This window comes from Anolis carolinensis, chromosome 2 (assembly GCF_035594765.1).
Source record: "Anolis carolinensis isolate JA03-04 chromosome 2, rAnoCar3.1.pri, whole genome shotgun sequence".
NCBI classification, from domain to species: Eukaryota; Metazoa; Chordata; class Lepidosauria; order Squamata; family Dactyloidae; genus Anolis; species Anolis carolinensis.
Window position 1 is genome coordinate 323,296,484 of NC_085842.1, and position 26,671 is coordinate 323,323,154.

The 26,671-nt window shown below is 46.2% G+C and overlaps 2 long non-coding RNA genes across 2 annotated transcripts; both read left to right on the forward strand.

Annotated features, from left to right (window-relative positions):
• The first annotated feature begins 10,004 nt into the window (after positions 1–10,004).
• LOC103282214 (uncharacterized) lies at positions 10,005–14,839 on the forward strand. Its single transcript, XR_507832.3, has 2 exons — positions 10,005–10,305; positions 13,689–14,839. It is a non-coding gene; the product is annotated as an uncharacterized LOC103282214 (long non-coding RNA).
• Positions 14,840–18,889: 4,050 nt separating this feature from the next.
• Positions 18,890–23,693, forward strand: LOC134296810 (uncharacterized). Its single transcript, XR_010003677.1, has 2 exons — positions 18,890–19,158; positions 22,543–23,693. It is a non-coding gene; the product is annotated as an uncharacterized LOC134296810 (long non-coding RNA).
• The last annotated feature ends 2,978 nt before the right edge of the window (positions 23,694–26,671 follow it).

Below are 26,671 nucleotides of genomic sequence, written 5' to 3' on the forward strand. Positions count from 1 at the left end.
GCACCTTGTGGCCAATCAGAGAGCACGTTTAACCAGGGGGAGGGGCTGGTAGTACGTCCTGAATGAAAAGAGCGAGCACAGGGAGCCTCGTGGCTCATTTGCACCGGGAATCTGGAGAGGGTGGAAGTGAGATTCTAGGCAGGCAGGCAGGCAAGATTGCTGCGTCACAGCTTCCTTGGCTGTCTGAGCTAGAGCTAGGCTACAGATTAGAAGACCGGGAGAAAAGGTTGGGTGGGTGAGGTGGGGTTGGAAACTGTTGGGTGTTTCTTTTTTTTCTTTTTTTGCAAAGGGCCTGTGGGCTTTTTTCCTCACAAGATTGGCGTTTTCCATTTTCCCACCCGGCCTGCAATTTTTCTGCTGCGCCATTTTTCCTGTTGCGGGCGGGGTGGGCTTTCTTCTTTCTTTTTTCAACGCAAAAGGGTTTTTGGAAATAAGGGAGCCTGATTTGGCCCTAGGCTGCTCAAGCAGGGCTGTTTGTCTGTGTCAGGCCCACTGTGAATCCAAAGCCAAGTTTGGCAAAAGGGTTGCACGTCCCATAGTCCTTTGTAGAACTACACCTCCTTTTTGGGAAACAAGGGAGCCTGCCTGATTTGGCCTCCTTTCCTGATAGGCTGCTCAAGCAGGGCTGTTTGTCTCTGCCAGGCCCACTGTGAATCCAAAGTCAAGTTTGGCAAAAGGGTTGCACGTCCCATACTCCTTTGTAGAACTACACCTCCTCTTTGGGAAACAAGGGAGCCTGCCTGATTTGGCCTCCTATCCTGCTAGGCTGCTCAAGCAGGGCTGTTTGTCTGTGTCAGGCCCACTGTGAATCAAAAGCCAAGTTTGGAAAAAGGGTTGCACATCCCATACTCCTTTGTAGAACTACACCTCCTTTTTGGGGAACAAGGGAGCCTGCCTGATTTGGCCTCCTTTCCTGATAGGCTGCTCAAGCAGGGCTGTTTGTCTCTGCCAGGCCCACTGTGAATCCAAAGCCAAGTTTGGCAAAAGGGTTTGCCAAAGTAGGGCTTGCATAACATCTCTTTCTCCTATAGTAACCTATCAGGGTCTGGAAAGTACAGGTATCCCCTTGTAAACGTATAACAATAACTAAAACTGTAATAGAAGGGCTTGCGGCAGTTAATAGACCCTGAACACATTGCCAATCAAGAAACAAGAAATCTTTCCCCCCAGTTACACAATACCTTACCTTCCTCCCCTTCTGTCACCAGAAAACACTCCCGTTATCATGAAGCATTCAGCTGAACACGGGTCTGGGGGAGCAAGTCCTGCTAGTGCTCAATCAACAGCCTAGACACTGTGGGGGGCCAAAAAAGTTAGGGTGGGTCCCATCCGTCTGGAACGCGGAACGATGGGAGTGGGTGTACTTGATGAAGAAGCTGGCTGTTCGAATGCTGAAAGTTCACAGCCCTCCACCCGGAGCCAGTTGTCGGTTGGAGCTGAGACAACTGGACGATCAATGGAACATACAGGTGTTGCCGTCCTGGAACTACAGGTGGTGGATAGTGAGGATATAGATAACCCCACCCCTCCACCCGCTACTGACAGTGAGGAGGAGGTAGTACCATCAAATCATGGACTTTCTCATGCTGCTGAAAGGGTGCCCACGACTCCTATCTCCGTGGGCGTCGGCACAGTGGCTGTGGGGAGGCCAAGGTCATATATTTGGGACCATTTCCATGTCCACACTCAGCGTGCCACTTTGGCAGTTTGTAGACACTGTGGGGCAAATATCAGCAGAGGCAGAGACCTGAGACATCTTGCGACCTCGGGGTTGAGCTCTCACTTGAAGCGACACCATCCCTCCATATCGGTAGGAGGGGGAGTTGCAAGCCCTTCCAGTGGAAGAATTAGCACACAAAGTTCTCCTGGTGAAGATGGTGGAAGGCAGACACAGTCCACCTTGGAGGATTGGGCCATTCCATTACCCAGGAAGAAAACGGGGGAAACATTACTCACACCCCAGCAGATAACCCAAACTGTGGGAGAGATGATTGCCCTAGATCACCATCCCTTCCGCCTGGTTGAACAAGAAGGCTTCGTCCGCCTTATGAAACGACTGTGCCCCCGCTACAAAATCCCCTCCCGTCACACCTTTTCCAGAAAAGTTATTCCCGGCTTGTACGAGGGCTGTAAGGAACGCATTTCCCAGATGTTGCGTAGCGCCATGGAGGACACATCCATTTTACCTGACATTTGGTCAAGCCTACCTCTCTCTCACGGCACATTGGTGGGAGAAGGAAGGCAGTATGGATACATCCCATCGTTGGGCACTCGCTTTGGAGGTAGTTGATCGTGATCACAAGGCAGAGACCATCTGCAGCTATCTTGAAAACATGATGGGGGAGTGGATGCGGTGCAGGCCGGAAGAAATGAGGAGGGGGCTTCATGGTGACTGACGCTGGTAAAAATATGATCAAAGCGGTTGAAAGTGCAGGGTTTTTGAATGTCACCTGCATGGCCCACTTGCTTCACAATACCGTCAAGGAAGGTTTAAAGAGCCCGGAAGAGCAGCCGGCCAGCACCGCAAACATCGCCCTGCTGATCGAGCGCTGTAGAAAGATCGCGGGCTACTTCCACAGGAGCCTCAAGGCAGCCCGGCAGCTGAGAGACAGGCAGAGCCTTGAAGGCCTCCCGCAGCACAAGCTGCTCCAGGACGTCTCAACCCGGTGGAATTCAACCTATAAGATGCTCGAACGCATGGTCGAGCAGCAGAAGGCGGTACACGGCATCTCCCTTACATTGGTTGCGCCTGTTAAGCAAGCTTGTTCCAACTAAGCAAGAGTGGGACACCATCTCCCAGCTAGTAGACGTCCTAAAGCCATTCAAACATGCTACAGAGACCCTTTCGGAATCAAAAGCCCTTCTTAGCCAGGCAGTGCCCATGGTCTTGAGGCTAAGGAGGCACCTAGAAAGGCTTGGGGCCGGTCGAACTCTGGACTCCCTGGCTGGACCGCTGACACCACCGGCCCAGGAGGTGGTTGAGGAGGTTTGTCCTTTGCTGTACGGAAACGCCTAGAGCCACTTCTTTCCAGCAAGGTCCATATGCTGGCGGCCTTGTGTGATCCCCGGCTAAAGTACAACGTCTGCCCAAAAGACTTTACCGTATGGAAGGCCCAACTAGTTAACCTTGTGAGGGAGGTGTTTGCTGCCAGGGTGGGGGAAACGGGCACAGCGGCCCTGCCACCCCCAGCACTAGCGGCGAGAGTGATAGTACCGGGGAGCCGGCAGGATCTCCAGCTGCGACCAGGAAACGCTTTCTTTGCAGAGACGGTGGCCATACTAGCCTGTTCGGAAGATTCCTCTTTGCTGGCTTCTGCTCAAAAGGTAGACTCGGCCAAATGCTCGGTCAACAGGTACTTTGAGGAGCCTCCTGAGATAATTTCTTGTGATCCATTGGCCTATTGGGCTTCACGTGATCACATGTGGCCGGATCTGTCGCACGTAGCCCGCCAGTTCCTCAGCTGTCCTCCCACCAGCGTGCAGAGCGAAAGGGTCTTCAGCCTAGCGGGAGATGTAGTCACGCCCCACTGCAACTTGCTGGACCCTCAAACAGTTGAGAAACTGGTTTTCCTGAAGGCCAACCTTCCCGTGTTGAATTTCCCCGATTTGGATTTTGACACCGACGGCTCCTAGAACAACAGTTCTCCTCCTTTAAGCAGCTCTGCTTCTGATTACCTTTGGCTATTTCTGTTGGGGGGGGGGGGTTGCCCCTTTGGCCTATGTCCAACAACTCTCTCCTCTATCCTACCATGCTTTCCTTCCTCTCATCCCTTCTGTTCTCGTCTTTATCATCACACACCGTTGCCCACTTTCGTTTTTGGGTAAATCAGGCTGTTCCCTGAGGTTCCTATAGGTTTTGTCTCCTGTAATAATGATTCTGGATGGGAAGAAGGATATTCTGGGGGAACTTAGTCCATAAAAGCCAAGGTAGGAAATGCATCCGCTTTGGGTTCAGAACGGATTACATTCAAATCTCTACCCTTTTTTTGTCCAAAAATATTTCGGGAATGAGCTATGACTGTTAGGTCTTCTCCAGATCCTCGCAGTTCCTGTACGGAAAGAACATTGTTATAATTGATGTGGAGCCTTCGGTAAGACATATTTGGGGAAGGAATACGGCAGAGTCTCACTTTACAGAGATAACGGTCCATCAGAACCTTTGTGGCTGTGTCTTGCCGCATTAAGTAGTACACCTCGGCCTTGGCCACCACTTCTCTAAATTTTTCTCTTTCACTGTCCCATCGCCTTGAGCGGGTGTGGTCGACGCATTGGCCGTGGGACGGCCGAATAATGGTCGCCGCGCCCTCTGGCCGCGCACGTGGACGGTGCCGTTTGCCCGTCAGGGCGTGTGCCTTTGCGGCTGCTAGTGACCTCTGGGCGCAGGTTCTGTGGCGTGGAAACTTCAGTTTGCTGGCTTGTTGACAGGGACGATAGAAGAGGGTGGAATCACCGCAGAAAGCGGGACACCTTGGCCTTGACCACCATTTCTCAAAATTGTTTTCTTTCTCTGTCCCATCGCCTTGAGCGGGTGTCGTCGACACAGTGGCCGCGGGACGCCCGCCTTATGGTCCCCTCGCCCTCTGGCCGCGCACGTGGATGGTGCCGTTTGACCGTCAGGGCGTGTGCCTTTGCGGCTGCTAGTGACCTCTGGGCGCAGGTTCTGTGTCGTGGGAACTTCAGTTTGCTGGCTTGTTGGCAGGGACGATAGAAGAGGGTGGAATCACCGCAGAGAGCGGGACACCTCGGCCTTGGCCACCATTTCTCAAAATGGTTGTCTAGTGTCCCATCACCTTGAAAGGCAGTGGACTCGACGCTGTGGCCGCGGGACGGCCGCCTTAGGGTCCCCTCGCCCTCTGGCCGTGCACGTGGACGGGGCCGTTTGACCGTCAGGGCGTGTGCCTTTGTGGCTGCTAGTGACCTGTGGGCGCAGGTTCTGTGGCGTGGGAACTGGTTTTTGCTGGTTTGTTGGTAGGACGATAGAAGAGGGTGGAATCACACCGCAGAAAGTCTTTCACTCTGAGCTAAGACTTGTAGTCTTCTCCGATCTATGGAGAACTCTCGGACGGATTCACAAAAGAATTCCCTGTCGGACATCAACGGCGACATTTCCTTCAAGTTCATGCCATCCTGATGCTATGCCTGTAATTTCACTACCTCCTTGAAGCGGACGGGCATTAAAACATGGAGGATGGACCAGTTGGATCTTCTTACACTCCCAGGCACTGTCTTGGTTTTTCAAAAAACAATTATTTTCAAAAGTGCCATTCTTCCCACGCTCTGCCTTCCTTACGGTCAAGCTCTCACATCCACAGGTTGCTGGGGTATGGCATTGCGATGACAATGCGAGTATGCGGTCCTCCAATGTTTGCGTGAAGTCTCTGCTCTTATTTTGTGTAGTGTGTACATAGCTCTGCAAAACCTCTACTAACTTGCAGACCACAGTCCGCACCTACAGTGATATGTCGCAAGAATAAATAAAACGTCTGAAAAACCCTCTACATCCAATCCATGTTGTTGACAGTTATAAATCTGTGTGGTTCCCTTTGGCTTCCTTCTCTTACAACCCAGCTTAGGTCTTCTTTCACCTTTGAGAGAAGGCTCCTCTGCCCCTACTCTCTTTCAGCCAGCAGACTGTTATCTCATACCATAGGTTGTAAATGTGCCTTCCATAAATTTTAAATCCTGCCTAAAGGTCCTCTAGCCACGCATGTCGCATTTAATGTTCCACACAAACAACTAGATGATTCCAAAGGCTGAACTTATGCAGCCCTACCGCAACCCGTTCCCAATCATGAAAACGGCGGTTGATCCATTTTCTGTTCTCAGCATGTCAACAAACACTTTTCGTGGGACAGACTAGGTGACTTGGAATTCCCAAATAACCCAGCTCATTCCATTAATTATCCTCCAAGCAGTTCAAGGCTTTGAAGAGAGTATTCAACATGGCCGACGATGGTGTGACCCCTTGCAGCAGCTTGCCGAGTGACCGGTCCTGGAATATCAAGAAATCCCTTCGAAGCGAGGAGGACTCTGTGAGAGTTATTAAAACGATCAATGTTAAATGATTAAAAAAATTACTATTTCCCGCCAACATCTCCCTGCGTGGACTCGGTCCGTATTACTTGGGGCAGCGGCCCAAGCAACATGAGGACAAAATAAAAAAAAAATTAGATTTAATTTTTTAAATGAAAGAAATAAAATAATTTTATGTCTTGACATCTTAAAATATTACGGTACTTGCAGAAACGTCTGCTGTGCAAAAGTATCAGGTGCACTTTTCCAACACTTTTGCTGAAACAGTCCAGGACAATTCTTAGCGTTTTGTATTTGAAAATGAGGACTGTGTTTTGACGGATGAGACGAAAGGTGGTTTACAAGCCAAATTTGTTAACACAGCCATCGTTAAATGTGGGACACCCTGCCCAAAGCCTCTTGTCGTTTAGGATAACGAAAACATTTTATTTATCTCCCACCCCTTTGCAATGCTTTTACAATATGGGATAACTGAAATCCTACAATGACAGGGATAAACCTTTTTGTAATGGTTCCCAGCCATTGTCTGCTACAAGTTTTTTCTCTATGCGTGTGTCTGAGAGGATAAGACACAGAAGGTAAGTATGTGATGATAATCTTCCGCAGACCCGTAAGTAGAGAAACAAACCACTCAGAAACTCTGTATTGCTATTAAAAACAATGAGTTATGTCTTCATGGTTTCCTTTGTCTCAACATTTGTGCTATTTTTTAGTTCTTTGGATTAATTTCTACTCCATAAAGACAGTATCTTTCATTTTTTTACATCCACAACTTTACTGAAACTGTATACCAACAGAAGTCATTTCCCTCTTTCCAGCTCAGCTGCTAGAGATCTTTAATAACACCAGACACACACAAGTCTTCACTCTAGTTCAACTCCATAAAAACATGAACCTTACATCAGAGCCTTAAAACCTTCCACTTCCAAAAAGCCTTCGAGGACTGTGGGGTGGATCGCTGCCAGTTGAAGAATTGGTTGCCAGGCCAAGAGTATTTCGCACTTTATTGATTTTTAACTCTCAAACTACCTCATCGCTGTGGAAGTATTCAGCCCTCGCCCCAGAGCCGTGTTTTTACACCACTGTTTTTTAAGCGGGTAATGCTGTATGCTGACTGTGACAGCTTTTTTATTTTATGTGTTATTGATGCAACATTTTTTTTACTATATATATATTTTTTTGGTTTAATTGCTGCCATTGTATTGTTGACGGGCATGCCCCATGGAAGCCGCTCAGAGTCCCTCCGGGAAGATGGGGCGGGGAATACAAATAAAGATCTTACTGTTATTATTATTATCATTATTGATGTGATGGTGGCCACGACTACCCTGCGGACTGCCAGCTTGCTTGTGTCCATCCGGTAGGGCTGCGGCCAGGGCCGCAGACGGTTTGCTGTCTGTGCCTTTGTGGTGGCTAGAGACTTTGGGGCTCTGGTCTGGTTGACACAGAAGTCTGGTTAGGAAACATGGTGGAATGGAGCCCACCCGGGGAATCTCAACAAGTTTATCATCGTTTGATGCGAGTGTGGTGCCCAGACAAACGGAAGGCTTGGATCTTGTTTGTGATTGGCCAGGGTGATGCAACAAACACCGTGGTATGAGAGAGACTATCAAGAAGGAAATTCCTGCTTCTTGGCAGAAATGGGCAGTGCTGGGTGAGATGTCATGGGTGGTGGGGTGGTGTCGTGTGGCCGGCCCCCCTGGTCAGGGAGCTTGGGACCCCATTTCAATAGCTGCCGCGAAGGTAACACGCCCTTCCCCTTGGGTGGTGGTGTGTTGTCGTGGGGCTGGCCAACGGTGGCCGGCCCCCCTGGTCAGTGGAGCTTGGGACCCCTTTTCACTAGCTGCTCAAAAGGCGACACCCCCTTCCCCTTGGGTGGTGGGGTGGTGGCGTGGGTAGAGGCTAAGGTCGCAAAAGCAGAAAACTTTGTGGGTGGGCCGGGCCGAGCCGGTCTCTCAGGGATGCGTTCCGGCCAACTGTGGCCGGCGCAGGGTGGGGTCTTTGCTGCCTGCGGCTTTTTTCTTTCTTTTCTTTTTGCTGCCTCTTGGCCTACGTGGTCGAGTTTCCCACGATGCATCGCATCTCTCTTCTCTCGCGGCTGTCCCTCCGCACATATTTGGGCAATTTTTCCCAGATCCTTCCTTTGGGGTGGGGTCCTCTGTTTCTCTCTCTCTCTCTAGGGGATGCGTTCTGGCCAACTGTGGCCGGCTCAGGGTGGGGTCTTTGCTGCTGAGATAGACATTGGGGTTTGGATCCCCACGGGGTTTTTTTCTTTCTGCTTTTTTCTCCATCTTGGACATTGCGGTTCGGATCACCACGTTGATTTTTTTCTTTCATTTTGCTCCAATTTTTCCCACTCCCCCTGCCAGTGCTTTTAATGGATCCAAAACCTCATGTGTATCTCTGCAGCTAAGCCCCCGCCCTACTGCTTTAGGGAAAGGGTCAGGGGTGTGGGATCCATGCCCCCATGTCTATTTCCGCAGTTTAAGCCCACGCCCTGCTGCTTTGGGGAAAGGGGCAGGGGTGGGAGACGGGCCACGGTGGACGGCTCCCCAGGGGAGTGGGATCCAAGCTCCCATTTTGCCATCAGGCAATAAATCAAACCAACGTCGCACAAATCTTACATTTCTTGGGAGGGGGAGGGGCTTGACCACTGGGGTATAATGGCCTCCAATATGGATGCCTGGGGAAAGTCATTGCGCATTGTGGCAGGCAGCTAAATGTGTCTCTTGGCCAATGGCCCCCAATGTCCTAACATTTTGAAAGATTTACGGGCACTGAAACAATGTTACACAAGTAGAAGAAGGACTTTCACAGTGAAGGAACCCCTATTGAACAGGAAATAACAATTCAAAAGCAGAAACTGATTTTTTTGCAATTGGTAAATAAAGTTTTTTTATATGAACTATAAAATTGCACAAGAAATCTTAGGAAAGGGCAAACTCTCTGCAATTTAGCGAACAAGCAGGGTGGATTGTGTTCTCCCACTGTACCAAATGTGATCAGTATAGCTGAAAAAATGAGTGCAGGAGAGCCCCCTAACTCCCCCCCCCCCCCACTTGGGCTGTTTTTGGGCCACTGCGCATGCGCGTTCGCCATTAACGAATTAATTTAGAAAATAACGAATTTTCGTTAATTTCAAATTTTTGGGGGGGCCAAATTCGGAAAAGAGTTCAGAAACGAAACGCTACCCCCCTCTACTTTTGAAACGAGTATAGAATCAATTTTTTCGTGGATCGCTCAAGCCTACTGCCTAGAGTGAAAGCCATGCCTGTGTTCGTCTGCAATTCTGTTTTCTCTTGTACAGTAAAAAGCTTTGTATATATTTTTTAACATCGTTTCTGACGTCTCTTCGTTCTGCGCTCCATTGACAACATACAACTGCTGCTACGCTGCGAATTACCAAGGACATTGGCAGGGGTTGGGCTACACGTTCATGGAACTCGCTGTAACCTCAATGTCAGTCCAAAGGAGTGACTTGCTGGATTCTCAACACTGGGAACTGTAGCCTGTTTGTGGAGGCCGGAGGCTGTCTGTGAGCGGACACCTGTGCCACATAACACACAATACGGGTTTCTGCTTTTACTATGGATTTAAATTAGATTAGATTAAGATTGTGTTACCTTTCATGACCCAGCATCACTCTCCCATGACTTTTCGTCTGCACTAAAGAGGTGCTGGGGTCAGTTGAGAACTAGGCATTAATGGGGATGTATTTCTCTCTCTCTAATCTGTATGTATTTGTAGAATGCTGTACTGGGTGAGATCAAGAGAGAATGTATTATGTCCCCCGTAGCACTAGCACTCTCTCCTGACTTTTCACCTGAAGAGGCGAGCAGCCCAGAATTTGAAGAGGCGTGCGGTGTGGAGAAGTACCTTCTGATCCCCACTGATGTGTCTGTATGGGCCTATGAGAGGTCCATTTACCCGACGGAGAAGCTCAGACAGGATCCAGATATTAATTGGGATATATATATATATGTGACATTGATATCTCACCCTTTGTATCTCACCTCGAATGAGGGAGAGACTCAGAGCGGCTTACCACCTCCCCATCTCCTTCCCAGCCACCTTTTCTGCTTCCTCCGCTGCTGCTGCTGCGACTGCCACCGGTCTGGTCTGTGCAGAGAGGGGGAGAGGGCCTCCCGCGACCCCGAGTAGTAGACCAGCGACCTCCAGGCAGAGCCGGGACTGAGCGGGAAGGAGGCCGAGTTACAGGCGGCACTGGGCAGGGAGACCGCTCAAGTGGAGGAGCTCAAGCAGAGGGGTCAGGTGAGTGAGTGGGGACATATGGGGCGGGGTGGGGACAGGTGCAGGCGGTCTCTGGGAAACCCCTGAAAGTGACATGGCTCACCCTCCCTCCATGCAGCGTGTTGGTCCCAGAGCTGCAGTCCAGTCAGGAGGCCAGAGAGAATGACTAGAAGATCGCTGAGCTGGAGAGGCCAGGGTCAAGGAACTGGAAGAGGCCAATGGGGAGCTCAAAGCCTGATTAGCAGGCAAAGAGTTAAGAAGCTGGGTAGAGAGAGCGAGTGGGTGGGTGGGTGGGTGGGTGGGCAGCCCCAAAGGGAGGAAGGGGTCCCAATTTTCCATCTGGGAAGTGGGAGAGAGCAGCCCTGATGGGTGGTGAGAGAACAGGAATAGGATGAGGTCTAGGGAGAAAGAAGAGAAACCTCCTGTTGTACTCCAAGGAAGCACCTCTGTACTTAACCACCACACTCCTTTCCAAGTTAAATCATCAAATCTGTTCATTAAAGATTATATAAAAAGCAGTTCAATAAAAATAGTAAAAACGCCAAAGTAAATGTATAAAATTGTCCACTAGATTAAAGGCAGAAGAGTAGTTTCAAAAACCCAGAACAGCAGGGCATCCAAAAGAATACAAAAGAACCAGGATACAGAAGGCAGCATGAAATCCAATACAAAATCCAGGATCAATCCTTCAGACGTAGAAGCGTGAAACATGTACAAACAACAAAAACATGTTACTAGAATTCTTTTAGCAGGCTTGACTAGAACTTGGCAAGAGATGCTGTTCTCAATCTCTGGGGGAGAAGTGCAGTAGATCAAATAAGTAATTAAATAAAATTACTGATGTCGACCACTTTTTGAAAAATCTCCCTGGCCTCTCCAATACATACATGAAGTCATGCCGTTTTCCAAGACCACCTGATAACGTCTTCTTCTCTAACAAGCTCTGTGACCTTTAGAAATTGTTCTGCACAGCGCGGAGTCTACAGAAACTACGTCTCCTATCTACCAGCTCATTATCCTCTCCACCTGGGAGTTGATCCTCTGAACTCATTTCAGCCTCTGACTTTGCTTCTCTAGAGAATGACTTCTTAAGCAGCATCTGGGCAGCTATCCATTAACATTTGAGAGGGTCTTTCCTCCTCTGGGTTCGTAGGAGGAGATCTTCGAAGAGGTCTCCTTGTTAATCAAAGTAAGGGATGAAGGGGATGGGGGAAGGGGCTGGAGCCTTGGCCCAAGGGAGGCCTCACCCCTCCTTCCTCCCGTTTCTTCCTGCTGCAGTCTGCCCAGGATGGATATAACACGTTGCGTACGGCCAGACAGGCAGCGTAAAGACCTACACAATGGAGAGCCCCATGGAGACAGAGCCCCCAGGCGGTTGGAATGATTCCCCGAGCCATGCGCCAAATCTTCCGAGGCCGCCAAGGAGATGGAGGCCAACGGCTGGAAGGTCAGCCTCAACCAGAGGGAGGGAGGGAGGGAAGGAGGAAGAAAAGAATGGCCTATTTGGGCTGGCACAAGAGATTCCAAGAAAGATCCCAGCATTGGAAGAGGCCTCCAGAGGCCTCCAGAGGCCATCAAGTCCAACCTTGCAGCATTTATATTCCACCTGTCTTTCTCACCACAAAGGGGGCTCAGGGTAGATGACGGAACACATAAATGACAAACAGTCAATGCAGTTCTACATACGGGACAAACCACAGATAGAAGTCTATGGCATTTTTCCAACTTTGGCGTGTGGATGTAGTGCTCGATTCCAGCAATTGGGGGTTGTGGGGTACTCTTGCTCCATCCTTTATGAGGACAAGCCCTAAATCACAGACCTTCCTCCTTTTCTTTGATCAATGGCTACCTTTTTTGAAAATGGTGCCATAAAATACCTCCCCTGCTTAAGTGGTGCCTTATTTCTGTAGTCACAGCTCAAAGCTGTTTTTGAACTGCTCAAGTCAACAGCGAACTGGGCTTAAGGTCGGGTCCTCTCCCCCGACCTGGGCTCGAACACAGCCAACCTTTATTACTGCAAAGGGGGATGAGCCACCGGGTGCGAAGTCCTGGCCCTCCAGCTGTGTCTTCCCCCTTGATGTCTCGTAAGAACCTGAGTCTCTTTGAGAGTCTTCTGAAGAGGAAGGTTTTCCTAAGACCTAAGAGGGTTGAGAGATTGATGCCACCACCTCCCTCTGGTGACCCCCTCCACTCCCACAGTACAAGTTCAAGGCCAGATTCCTGGAGATTTACGAGTCACTTGGAGACCTGCTGGAGGAGCAGAGCGCGGAACTGGAGATCCAGAATTTCAGCCCGAACACCAACAAGCTCCATGTCCCTAACACTTTGCTGAGCAACAGAGGCAGCCAGAGGGTGAGAGCTCTACCTAAGAACTTCTGCCTGGGGCCAGCCTCACCAAACAAACTGGGCGTGGCCCCCACAGCTGTACTATTCCACCAGAAGCCAGCAGCAGATAAAAACACCATCACTGGACCCAGAGCCTGCTTTGCTGAGCAACTTTTACCATCATGGATAGAGACACCTCACCATCACAAGAAAAAACACCCCCATCTACTTCCCCAAGGACCTCATATCACAGTTTACACCGCCTGCCCCCCATGAAGACCTGGGCTTTGCCTGAACAGTATCCAGAGGAGTCCTTATTTGCAGTGATCTGGGAATCTTTGCGAGGGCATAAAGACTGGGGCTAGACATTATGGGGAGGGAATTTGGGAGGCAGGTGGGGGAGGGGAATGGTAACCAAACCTTAACTTGGCCCTTTTATCTTGTGGAATTGTGCAATATAATCTAATTCAGACAGCACTTTAAACACTGACACTACATCTGCCTGTTGGCTTGTTGCAAATTGCCTTTTTATGTTTAATGTTTTAACTGTTTACTAATATTAGATCTATTAGTAAAAATGTCCTAAATGTTTGATTTATATATTTTTGTTATTTTTGAGTTGTTTGATAAGTACACTTGATGTTGCTCATTTTATTGTTTATGATGTGATCAGTCTGTTATGTTTTCTAATGTATGGTTGGCATTTTGCCATTATGTTGTAAACCGCTTTGAGTCCCCCCCAGGGGTGAGAAAAGCGGTATATAAATGAAATAAATAAATAAATAAACACTCACACTTGCCCCCGGGTCACCTTGGAGCAGGAGGTGGGCGGGGAAGGAACGTCGTCTGGGGGGACGGAGGGGGGAGTCTGGGTAGGGGGGCTGAGGGCCTCTTGTAAACATTCATTTGGGGGCTATGCGACCTCTCACCTCCCTCTCCTCCTCCTCCAGGTAGTCCCCCCCCCCCTTTCTCTCTGTCCAGGGACTAAGGCTGCTCCTGGGGGATGGAGGGGGGGGGGGTGTTTGTCCCTATTTTGAGCCTGTGGACCTTCTCCCCCTACCCACTTTTTCTGTGTGCAGGTGCTGCAGCTGTTCCAGCAAGCCAAGGAACGCCACTCTGTGGCCTGGACCACATGAATGAGTGATCCTCACGTAGCCACAGTATCTTCCAGCTCCACATCTAGGGCAACCATGTCGCCCAGGAGGTCCACAACTCCTGTGAGTGGGCCCCACCTCTCCCTTTTTCTTTCCCAGGCCGACGCCTTGCCTCCTCACCTGGCCTCTCTGCGTATGGTTGGCTAATTGCACCGTGCCAGGTAGGACGGCGCTCTGGAATGTTCCTTTCCCTTCTTGCCCAGAGAAGTAATTCCCCCTTCCCTGTGGAAGCACGTTACAATTCCCGCTGCCTTCCTTCAGAAAGCACAGAATATTTTCGAGGATCCACCTCACCCTGGAAACTAGTCTTCTCTTTGTAATTGTCTTATCTGTCCGAACGTGTCTCCCGCTACGACCCACCTCGAAGCTTAAGATCGTCAGATGAGACCCTGCTCGCGGTCCCGTCAGCCTCACGGGTGCGGCTGGCGGGGACGAGAGACAGTGGTGGCTTTTCAGTGGTGGCTCCCCGCCTATGGAACGCCCTCCCCATTGAAGTCAGGCAGGCTCCCTCCCTCCTGTCTTTCCGAAAGAGGACAAAAACATGGTTAAGGGACCAGGCATTTGAGCATAAGTAGCAGCAAAAATGAGATATGAATATATGACCTACTGACAGACCCCACATGAACATGGAACGCGCCTTAAATGTATATTTTAATGTATAATTATGTATATTTTAATGGATATTCTTAATTTTATTGTAACTTTTAATCTTGATGGATTTTTAAATTTGATGACAACTGCTTTTAATGTGTATGGTTATACTGTAAGCCGCCCTGAGTCCCCTGATGGGTGAGAAGGGCGGGGTAGAAGTGATGTAATAATAAATAATAAATAGTTACTATCTGGCAGACGGGATAGGATGACACAAACAAGGCCCAAGAGGTTGAGAGAGAGCTCCATCTCCTAGAGCTGTGACTATATTGAACTCTCTGGTTTCACATTCATCTGACCTTGGAGGCTGTGCCATAGTTATTCAAAAGTGGAAGGATGTCCCTTGTGTTTTGTAACGTAAACGAGGTAGAAATCCAATGGAATAGTATTTTGAATGTGGGAAAAGAATAAAGTTGAAATTCAAAGTCTCAGTCTCAAAAATCTCCTTCCCAACAGAACATGGAAGGAGGAGGGTTCCAACCCAACCTTCAGACTCTGCTTTAAAGCCATTTATTTCCTATTTGTTCTCATTTTATTCCGCCCAAAGGAAGGCTGTGTCATGGCCACTCTTGCCACCTAACTTTTTTAAAATAAAAGTTAATTTTGCAAATGAAGAAACGCATAATCAAGGAGCCTTTTATGCAAAAACAAATGCATAGGAACCTTATTTTGCAAATAGTTCCATAAGGCAATAAAAAACTGGGTTCAAAGGCAAAGAATTGTAAAATAAAAACTTAATTCCCTCTGCATGTTTGCACATTGGTTTTCAAAGGTACCGTTTTTATTGATGCTACGTTTATCAAGTTCAATGAAGGAAAGAAAGCTGGATTATAAGTAGAAATCCAATTCAAAACAAAGGATTTTGACAGTAGGTGAAGTATAAAATTAAATTTCAAACTCAACAGAATAAGTTCAAATGCAAGATTCAGACTCTGACACAAGCCATTTATGTCTCACGAATTCTTCTTTCTCCCAGACAGAACCTCCCCTCTCAGCCACACAACCACTTTATTTTGCAAGAATAGATGTATATATCCAGGAACCTTGTTTTGAAAAGAGAGGCAAAGCCATGGAACCCTTATTTTGCAAAATATATGAACAGTCACAAGGAATTAAAGAACCAGGTCCAGAAGGGATTCTCCTCCTGTTAGTAGAATGGGATGAAAGACTTTTGATTCCCTCTTCCACGGAAAAAACATGTCTTGTGATTTCAGGAAGAAAAGTGGCGTAAATTAAACCGCAGTATCTAAGCAACAGCGAAGCAAACTTCATTTGGATGAGTTGGTTTTCTTGAAATTGTTTTTAATACGAATTGTTTGTATGTACATTGGTATTCAATGGTTATTAGTACGATATTTAGGCTAAACAAGATGCTTTTTCAGTCTCATTTAAGAAAAAAAGGAGACCGTAAAAATCAAAGACAAGAGAATAGGAAATAATATAATAAAAATATACAAATAAAATAACAAGCATCAAACAACTTTCCTAGATACCAACCACCAACTATTAGGAAATAAAACGAATAAATCTCAAACCAAAGTCTACAAAATAATAACAATAATAAAACAAGTAAATAAATAAGAATTGAAGGAAACTGTTCAGACCCATATACAGGAGCATTTAACTTATACTAGTCTAGCACAAATTTAGAAATAAGCTAAAGGAAGAAAGGAATCACTGTCTACTATATCCACTTTATTCTACCTTCCACTTTGATTGTTTAACAAACTGAATGTAAGAATATAAAAATAAAATTATTCCAGAACCAAATGAGAGTTTAAAGAAGATATTTGGAGAATTGACGGTCTTCTGAAATGTTATAGTATTTTTAATGTAGTCAAAGGAATAAAGTTGAAATTCAACATCTCCTTCCCAACCGAACATGGAACAGGTTCAAGGGCAACCTTCAGACTCAGGTGCTTAGTTCTCATCTTATTCTGCCCAAGGAGGGCTGTTTCATGGTCACTCTTGCCACTTTTTAAAAAAATTGATGCGTAATCAGGAACTTAATTTTGTAAATCAAGAAATGCAGACAAGTTATATTTTTCTTCAAAATGAATACATGCATAGTTAAGAAAAACTTATTTTGCCAAAGAATAAATGCACAGGAGCCATATTTTGCAAAAGAATATTCTTCATTCGATCAGTCGTTTCGGAATCTTTGTATGTCGAAAGTGAGCTTAGTAAAAACTTTAATTTCAAACACAACAGAATAGAGAAAAGGTTCAAAGTACAACTTTCAGACTGACACAAGCCACTTGTTTCTCAACAGAGCTCCCTCTTGGCCACACGGACATCTTATTTTGCAAGAATAGATGCATAGCCAGGAAAGCTTGTTTTGTAAAACAGAGGCAAAACCAAGGAACCTTAATTTGCAAACACATGAATACACTCTGAAATCTTACAATGTATGCAAGTCAGGAATCCTTTTTCGCAAAAAAAAAAAAAATTATAGATGCATCATCAGGAATCTCATTTAACAAAAGACATAGTGCTGCATTTTATTCCACCCCCAAAAAGGTTTATTTCTTGACCACTTATTCTGCAACATAGATGCATAATCATTTACTTTATTTTGCAAAAGAGTAAGTGCAGTCGGGAGCCCGATTCTGCAAATTAAGTGGTATTCAGCAATTAAAGAACTGGGTTCCAACACAAGGAATTTCCTATTGGTCAAGGTTAAAAACTCCTTTTGATAACCTCTTCATGTTTGTACAAAGACTTTCAATGACAATAGGCAATGTTTTATAGTGTTGTGAGCAGCTTTTTCAGTCTCATTTAAGGGGGGGGGGAATAGAAATCCAGTAAATTATCATGCAAGTGGGCAAAGTATAAAATGAAGTATCAAAAACAGACAATGTAGGACGTTCAAACTTCCAGGAACCTTATTTTGCCAAAGACATGCATTCTGCAGCCATGGCGGAGGGAAGAGGGCCCAAGTCAGCAGTTCTGCCGCTTTACAAGCAAGTTCCTCCTGCTTTGGGGAAAGGGGCAGGGGTGGGAGACGGGCCACGGTGGACGGCTCCCCAGGGGAGTGGGATCCAAGCTCCCATTTTGCCATCAGGCAATAAATCAAACCAACGTCGCACAAATCTTACATTTCTTGGGAGGGGGAGGGGCTTGACCACTGGGGTATAATGGCCTCCAATATGGATGCCTGGGGAAAGTCATTGCGCATTGTGGCAGGCAGCTAAATGTGTCTCTTGGCCAATGGCCCCCAATGTCCTAACATTTTGAAAGATTTACGGGCACTGAAACAATGTTACACAAGTAGAAGAAGGACTTTCACAGTGAAGGAACCCCTATTGAACAGGAAATAACAATTCAAAAGCAGAAACTGATTTTTTTGCAATTGGTAAATAAAGTTTTTTTATATGAACTATAAAATTGCACAAGAAATCTTAGGAAAGGGCAAACTCTCTGCAATTTAGCGAACAAGCAGGGTGGATTGTGTTCTCCCACTGTACCAAATGTGATCAGTATAGCTGAAAAAATGAGTGCAGGAGAGCCCCCTAACTCCCCCCCCCCCACTTGGGCTGTTTTTGGGCCACTGCGCATGCGCGTTCGCCATTAACGAATTAATTTAGAAAATAACGAATTTTCGTTAATTTCAAATTTTTGGGGGGGCCAAATTCGGAAAAGAGTTCAGAAACGAAACGCTACCCCCCTCTACTTTTGAAACGAGTATAGAATCAATTTTTTCGTGGATCGCTCAAGCCTACTGCCTAGAGTGAAAGCCATGCCTGTGTTCGTCTGCAATTCTGTTTTCTCTTGTACAGTAAAAAGCTTTGTATATATTTTTTAACATCGTTTCTGACGTCTCTTCGTTCTGCGCTCCATTGACAACATACAACTGCTGCTACGCTGCGAATTACCAAGGACATTGGCAGGGGTTGGGCTACACGTTCATGGAACTCGATGTAACCTCAATGTCAGTCCAAAGGAGTGACTTGCTGGATTCTCAACACTGGGAACTGTAGCCTGTTTGTGGAGGCCGGAGGCTGTCTGTGAGCGGACACCTGTGCCACATAACACACAATATGGGTTTCTGCTTTTACTATGGATTTAAATTAGATTAGATTAAGATTGTGTTACCTTTCATGACCCAGCATCACTCTCCCATGACTTTTCGTCTGCACTAAAGAGGTGCTGGGGTCAGTTGAGAACTAGGCATTAATGGGGATGTATTTCTCTCTCTCTAATCTGTATGTATTTGTAGAATGCTGTACTGGGTGAGATCAAGAGAGAATGTATTATGTCCCCCGTAGCACTAGCACTCTCTCCTGACTTTTCACCTGAAGAGGCGAGCAGCCCAGAATTTGAAGAGGCGTGCGGTGTGGAGAAGTACCTTCTGATCCCCACTGATGTGTCTGTATGGGCCTATGAGAGGTCCATTTACCCGACGGAGAAGCTCAGACAGGATCCAGATATTAATTGGGATATATATATATGTGTGACATTGATATCTCACCCTTTGTATCTCACCTCGAATGAGGGAGAGACTCAGAGCGGCTTACCACCTCCCCATCTCCTTCCCAGCCACCTTTTCTGCTTCCTCCGCTGCTGCTGCTGCGACTGCCACCGGTCTGGTCTGTGCAGAGAGGGGGAGAGGGCCTCCCGCGACCCCGAGTAGTAGACCAGCGACCTCCAGGCAGAGCCGGGACTGAGCGGGAAGGAGGCCGAGTTACAGGCGGCACTGGGCAGGGAGACCGCTCAAGTGGAGGAGCTCAAGCAGAGGGGTCAGGTGAGTGAGTGGGGACATATGGGGCGGGGTGGGGACAGGTGCAGGCGGTCTCTGGGAAACCCCTGAAAGTGACATGGCTCACCCTCCCTCCATGCAGCGTGTTGGTCCCAGAGCTGCAGTCCAGTCAGGAGGCCAGAGAGAATGACTAGAAGATCGCTGAGCTGGAGAGGCCAGGGTCAAGGAACTGGAAGAGGCCAATGGGGAGCTCAAAGCCTGATTAGCAGGCAAAGAGTTAAGAAGCTGGGTAGAGAGAGCGAGTGGGTGGGTGGGTGGGTGGGTGGGCAGCCCCAAAGGGAGGAAGGGGTCCCAATTTTCCATCTGGGAAGTGGGAGAGAGCAGCCCTGATGGGTGGTGAGAGAACAGGAATAGGATGAGGTCTAGGGAGAAAGAAGAGAAACCTCCTGTTGTACTCCAAGGAAGCACCTCTGTACTTAAGCACCACACTCCTTTCCAAGTTAAATCATCAAATCTGTTCATTAAAGATTATATAAAAAGCAGTTCAATAAAAATAGTAAAAACGCCAAAGTAAATGTATAAAATTGTCCACTAGATTAAAGGCAGAAGAGTAGTTTCAAAAACCCAGAACAGCAGGGCATCCAAAAGAATACAAAAGAACCAGGATACAGAAGGCAGCATGAAATCCAATACAAAATCCAGGATCAATCCTTCAGACGTAGAAGCGTGAAACATGTACAAACAACAAAAACATGTTACTAGAATTCTTTTAGCAGGCTTGACTAGAACTTGGCAAGAGATGCTGTTCTCAATCTCTGGGGGAGAAGTGCAGTAGATCAAATAAGTAATTAAATAAAATTACTGATGTCGACCACTTTTTGAAAAATCTCCCTGGCCTCTCCAATACATACATGAAGTCATGCCGTTTTCCAAGACCACCTGATAACGTCTTCTTCTCTAACAAGCTCTGTGACCTTTAGAAATTGTTCTGCACAGCGCGGAGTCTACAGAAACTACGTCTCCTATCTACCAGCTCATTATCCTCTCCACCTGGGAGTTGATCCTCTGAACTCATTTCAGCCTCTGACTTTGCTTCTCTAGAGAATGACTTCTTAAGCAGCATCTGGGCAGCTATCCATTAACATTTGAGAGGGTCTTTCCTCCTCTGGGTTCGTAGGAGGAGATCTTCGAAGAGGTCTCCTTGTTAATCAAAGTAAGGGATGAAGGGGATGGGGGAAGGGGCTGGAGCCTTGGCCCAAGGGAGGCCTCACCCCTCCTTCCTCCCGTTTCTTCCTGCTGCAGTCTGCCCAGGATGGATATAACACGTTGCGTACGGCCAGACAGGCAGCGTAAAGACCTACACAATGGAGAGCCCCATGGAGACAGAGCCCCCAGGCGGTTGGAATGATTCCCCGAGCCATGCGCCAAATCTTCCGAGGCCGCCAAGGAGATGGAGGCCAACGGCTGGAAGGTCAGCCTCAACCAGAGGGAGGGAGGGAGGGAAGGAGGAAGAAAAGAATGGCCTATTTGGGCTGGCACAAGAGATTCCAAGAAAGATCCCAGCATTGGAAGAGGCCTCCAGAGGCCTCCAGAGGCCATCAAGTCCAACCTTGCAGCATTTATATTCCACCTGTCTTTCTCACCACAAAGGGGGCTCAGGGTAGATGACGGAACACATAAATGACAAACAGTCAATGCAGTTCTACATACGGGACAAACCACAGATAGAAGTCTATGGCATTTTTCCAACTTTGGCGTGTGGATGTAGTGCTCGATTCCAGCAATTGGGGGTTGTGGGGTACTCTTGCTCCATCCTTTATGAGGACAAGCCCTAAATCACAGACCTTCCTCCTTTTCTTTGATCAATGGCTACCTTTTTTGAAAATGGTGCCATAAAATACCTCCCCTGCTTAAGTGGTGCCTTATTTCTGTAGTCACAGCTCAAAGCTGTTTTTGAACTGCTCAAGTCAACAGCGAGCTGGGCTTAAGGTCGGGTCCTCTCCCCCGACCTGGGCTCGAACACAGCCAACCTTTATTACTGCAAAGGGGGATGAGCCACCGGGTGCGAAGTCCTGGCCCTCCAGCTGTGTCTTCCCCCTTGATGTCTCGTAAGAACCTGAGTCTCTTTGAGAGTCTTCTGAAGAGGAAGGTTTTCCTAAGACCTAAGAGGGTTGAGAGATTGATGCCACCACCTCCCTCTGGTGACCCCCTCCACTCCCACAGTACAAGTTCAAGGCCAGATTCCTGGAGATTTACGAGTCACTTGGAGACCTGCTGGAGGAGCAGAGCGCGGAACTGGAGATCCAGAATTTCAGCCCGAACACCAACAAGCTCCATGTCCCTAACACTTTGCTGAGCAACAGAGGCAGCCAGAGGGTGAGAGCTCTACCTAAGAACTTCTGCCTGGGGCCAGCCTCACCAAACAAACTGGGCGTGGCCCCCACAGCTGTACTATTCCACCAGAAGCCAGCAGCAGATAAAAACACCATCACTGGACCCAGAGCCTGCTTTGCTGAGCAACTTTTACCATCATGGATAGAGACACCTCACCATCACAAGAAAAAACACCCCCATCTACTTCCCCAAGGACCTCATATCACAGTTTACACCGCCTGCCCCCCATGAAGACCTGGGCTTTGCCTGAACAGTATCCAGAGGAGTCCTTATTTGCAGTGATCTGGGAATCTTTGCGAGGGCATAAAGACTGGGGCTAGACATTATGGGGAGGGAATTTGGGAGGCAGGTGGGGGAGGGGAATGGTAACCAAACCTTAACTTGGCCCTTTTATCTTGTGGAATTGTGCAATATAATCTAATTCAGACAGCACTTTAAACACTGACACTACATCTGCCTGTTGGCTTGTTGCAAATTGCCTTTTTATGTTTAATGTTTTAACTGTTTACTAATATTAGATCTATTAGTAAAAATGTCCTAAATGTTTGATTTATATATTTTTGTTATTTTTGAGTTGTTTGATAAGTACACTTGATGTTGCTCATTTTATTGTTTATGATGTGATCAGTCTGTTATGTTTTCTAATGTATGGTTGGCATTTTGCCATTATGTTGTAAACCGCTTTGAGTCCCCCCCAGGGGTGAGAAAAGCGGTATATAAATGAAATAAATAAATAAATAAACACTCACACTTGCCCCCGGGTCACCTTGGAGCAGGAGGTGGGCGGGGAAGGAACGTCGTCTGGGGGGACGGAGGGGGGAGTCTGGGTAGGGGGGCTGAGGGCCTCTTGTAAACATTCATTTGGGGGCTATGCGACCTCTCACCTCCCTCTCCTCCTCCTCCAGGTAGTCCCCCCCCCCTTTCTCTCTGTCCAGGGACTAAGGCTGCTCCTGGGGGATGGAGGGGGGGGGGGGGTGTTTGTCCCTATTTTGAGCCTGTGGACCTTCTCCCCCTACCCACTTTTTCTGTGTGCAGGTGCTGCAGCTGTTCCAGCAAGCCAAGGAACGCCACTCTGTGGCCTGGACCACATGAATGAGTGATCCTCACGTAGCCACAGTATCTTCCAGCTCCACATCTAGGGCAACCATGTCGCCCAGGAGGTCCACAACTCCTGTGAGTGGGCCCCACCTCTCCCTTTTTCTTTCCCAGGCCGACGCCTTGCCTCCTCACCTGGCCTCTCTGCGTATGGTTGGCTAATTGCACCGTGCCAGGTAGGACGGCGCTCTGGAATGTTCCTTTCCCTTCTTGCCCAGAGAAGTAATTCCCCCTTCCCTGTGGAAGCACGTTACAATTCCCGCTGCCTTCCTTCAGAAAGCACAGAATATTTTCGAGGATCCACCTCACCCTGGAAACTAGTCTTCTCTTTGTAATTGTCTTATCTGTCCGAACGTGTCTCCCGCTACGACCCACCTCGAAGCTTAAGATCGTCAGATGAGGCCCTGCTCGCGGTCCCGTCAGCCTCACGGGTGCGGCTGGCGGGGACGAGAGACAGTGGTGGCTTTTCAGTGGTGGCTCCCCGCCTATGGAACGCCCTCCCCATTGAAGTCAGGCAGGCTCCCTCCCTCCTGTCTTTCCGAAAGAGGACAAAAACATGGTTAAGGGACCAGGCATTTGAGCATAAGTAGCAGCAAAAATGAGATATGAATATATGACCTACTGACAGACCCCACATGAACATGGAACGCGCCTTAAATGTATATTTTAATGTATAATTATGTATATTTTAATGGATATTCTTAATTTTATTGTAACTTTTAATCTTGATGGATTTTTAAATTTGATGACAACTGCTTTTAATGTGTATGGTTATACTGTAAGCCGCCCTGAGTCCCCTGATGGGTGAGAAGGGCGGGGTAGAAGTGATGTAATAATAAATAATAAATAGTTACTATCTGGCAGACGGGATAGGATGACACAAACAAGGCCCAAGAGGTTGAGAGAGAGCTCCATCTCCTAGAGCTGTGACTATATTGAACTCTCTGGTTTCACATTCATCTGACCTTGGAGGCTGTGCCATAGTTATTCAAAAGTGGAAGGATGTCCCTTGTGTTTTGTAACGTAAACGAGGTAGAAATCCAATGGAATAGTATTTTGAATGTGGGAAAAGAATAAAGTTGAAATTCAAAGTCTCAGTCTCAAAAATCTCCTTCCCAACAGAACATGGAAGGAGGAGGGTTCCAACCCAACCTTCAGACTCTGCTTTAAAGCCATTTATTTCCTATTTGTTCTCATTTTATTCCGCCCAAAGGAAGGCTGTGTCATGGCCACTCTTGCCACCTAATTTTAAAATAAAAGTTAATTTTGCAAACGAAGAAACGCATAATCAAGGAGCCTTTTATGCAAAAACAAATGCATAGGAACCTTATTTTGCAAATAGTTCCATAAGGCAATAAAAAACTGGGTTCAAAGGCAAAGAATTGTAAAATAAAAACTTAATTCCCTCTGCATGTTTGCACATTGGTTTTCAAAGGTACCGTTTTTATTGATGCTACGTTTATCAAGTTCAATGAAGGAAAGAAAGCTGGATTATAAGTAGAAATCCAATTCAAAACAAAGGATTTTGACAGTAGGTGAAGTATAAAATTAAATTTCAAACTCAACAGAATAAGTTCAAATGCAAGATTCAGACTCTGACACAAGCCATTTATGTCTCACGAATTCTTCTTTCTCCCAGACAGAACCTCCCCTCTCAGCCACACAACCACTTTATTTTGCAAGAATAGATGTATATATCCAGGAACCTTGTTTTGAAAAGAGAGGCAAAGCCATGGAACCCTTATTTTGCAAAATATATGAACAGTCACAAGGAATTAAAGAACCAGGTCCAGAAGGGATTCTCCTCCTGTTAGTAGAATGGGATGAAAGACTTTTGATTCCCTCTTCCACGGAAAAAACATGTCTTGTGATTTCAGGAAGAAAAGTGGCGTAAATTAAACCGCAGTATCTAAGCAACAGCGAAGCAAACTTCATTTGGATGAGTTGGTTTTCTTGAAATTGTTTTTAATACGAATTGTTTGTATGTACATTGGTATTCAATGGTTATTAGTACGATATTTAGGCTAAACAAGATGCTTTTTCAGTCTCATTTAAGAAAAAAAGGAGACCGTAAAAATCAAAGACAAGAGAATAGGAAATAATATAATAAAAATATACAAATAAAATAACAAGCATCAAACAACTTTCCTAGATACCAACCACCAACTATTAGGAAATAAAACGAATAAATCTCAAACCAAAGTCTACAAAATAATAACAATAATAAAACAAGTAAATAAATAAGAATTGAAGGAAACTGTTCAGACCCATATACAGGAGCATTTAACTTATACTAGTCTAGCACAAATTTAGAAATAAGCTAAAGGAAGAAAGGAATCACTGTCTACTATATCCACTTTATTCTACCTTCCACTTTGATTGTTTAACAAACTGAATGTAAGAATATAAAAATAAAATTATTCCAGAACCAAATGAGAGTTTAAAGAAGATATTTGGAGAATTGACTGTCTTCTGAAATGTTATAGTATTTTTAATGTAGTCAAAGGAATAAAGTTGAAATTCAACATCTCCTTCCCAACCGAACATGGAACAGGTTCAAGGGCAACCTTCAGACTCAGGTGCTTAGTTCTCATCTTATTCTGCCCAAGGAGGGCTGTTTCATGGTCACTCTTGCCACTTTTTAAAAAAATTGATGCATAATCAGGAACTTAATTTTGTAAATCAAGAAATGCAGACAAGTTATATTTTTCTTCAAAATGAATACATGCATAGTTAAGAAAAACTTATTTTGCCAAAGAATAAATGCACAGGAGCCATATTTTGCAAAAGAATATTCTTCATTCGATCAGTCGTTTCGGAATCTTTGTATGTCGAAAGTGAGCTTAGTAAAAACTTTAATTTCAAACACAACAGAATAGAGAAAAGGTTCAAAGTACAACTTTCAGACTGACACAAGCCACTTGTTTCTCAACAGAGCTCCCTCTTGGCCACACGGACATCTTATTTTGCAAGAATAGATGCATAGCCAGGAAAGCTTGTTTTGTAAAACAGAGGCAAAACCAAGGAACCTTAATTTGCAAACACATGAATACACTCTGAAATCTTACAATGTATGCAAGTCAGGAATCCTTTTTCGCAAAAAAAAAAAATTATAGATGCATCATCAGGAATCTCATTTAACAAAAGACATAGTGCTGCATTGTATTCCACCCCCAAAAAGGTTTATTTCTTGACCACTTATTCTGCAAAATAGATGCATAATCATTTACTTTATTTTGCAAAAGAGTAAGTGCAGTCGGGAGCCCGATTCTGCAAATTAATTGGTATTCAGCAATTAAAGAACTGGGTTCCAACACAAGGAATTTCCTATTGGTCAAGGTTAAAAACTCCTTTTGATGACCTCTTCATGTTTGTACAAAGACTTTCAATGACAATAGGCAATGTTTTATAGTGTTGTGAGCAGCTTTTTCAGTCTCATTTAAGGGGGGGGAATAGAAATCCAGTAAATTATCATGCAAGTGGGCAAAGTATAAAATGAAGTATCAAAAAAACAGACAATGTAGGACGTTCAAACTTCCAGGAACCTTATTTTGCCAAAGACATGCATTCTGCAGCCATGGCGGAGGGAAGAGGGCCCAAGTCAGCAGTTCTGCCGCTTTACAAGCAAGTTCCTCCTATTTATTTTATTATTCTTTCATCTCTTTGATTTCCTACTATCCTATCATTTTGTTCGCACACTTCACTATTTACTGAAGATTCCTTCTCCCTTTCTTTTTTTCCCCCTCATCGCCCCAGCCCCTTTCTTCCGTTGTCCCCTATTCTTTATCCCTTTGAGGGAGACGTGGATTTAAAAAGAATTTTCAAAGATACTTGTAATGAGTGTAAGTCCCATATGTTTTGATTGATCCAAGTTGCAAAAAGGCCTGTTTGAGGAAGGCCTGCACTTGAGAGAAAATGCTGATGGTTTGGGTCTGTTCTAGAGAAAAGAAATTACTTTCAAATAATAACAATACATTAAGTCATAACGTAACAGGTTCCCATACGATTTCGAGCTTATACTTGCAACAAGTCAGGGTCAGTTACATGAAAGCACCATTGTCTAAAGAAT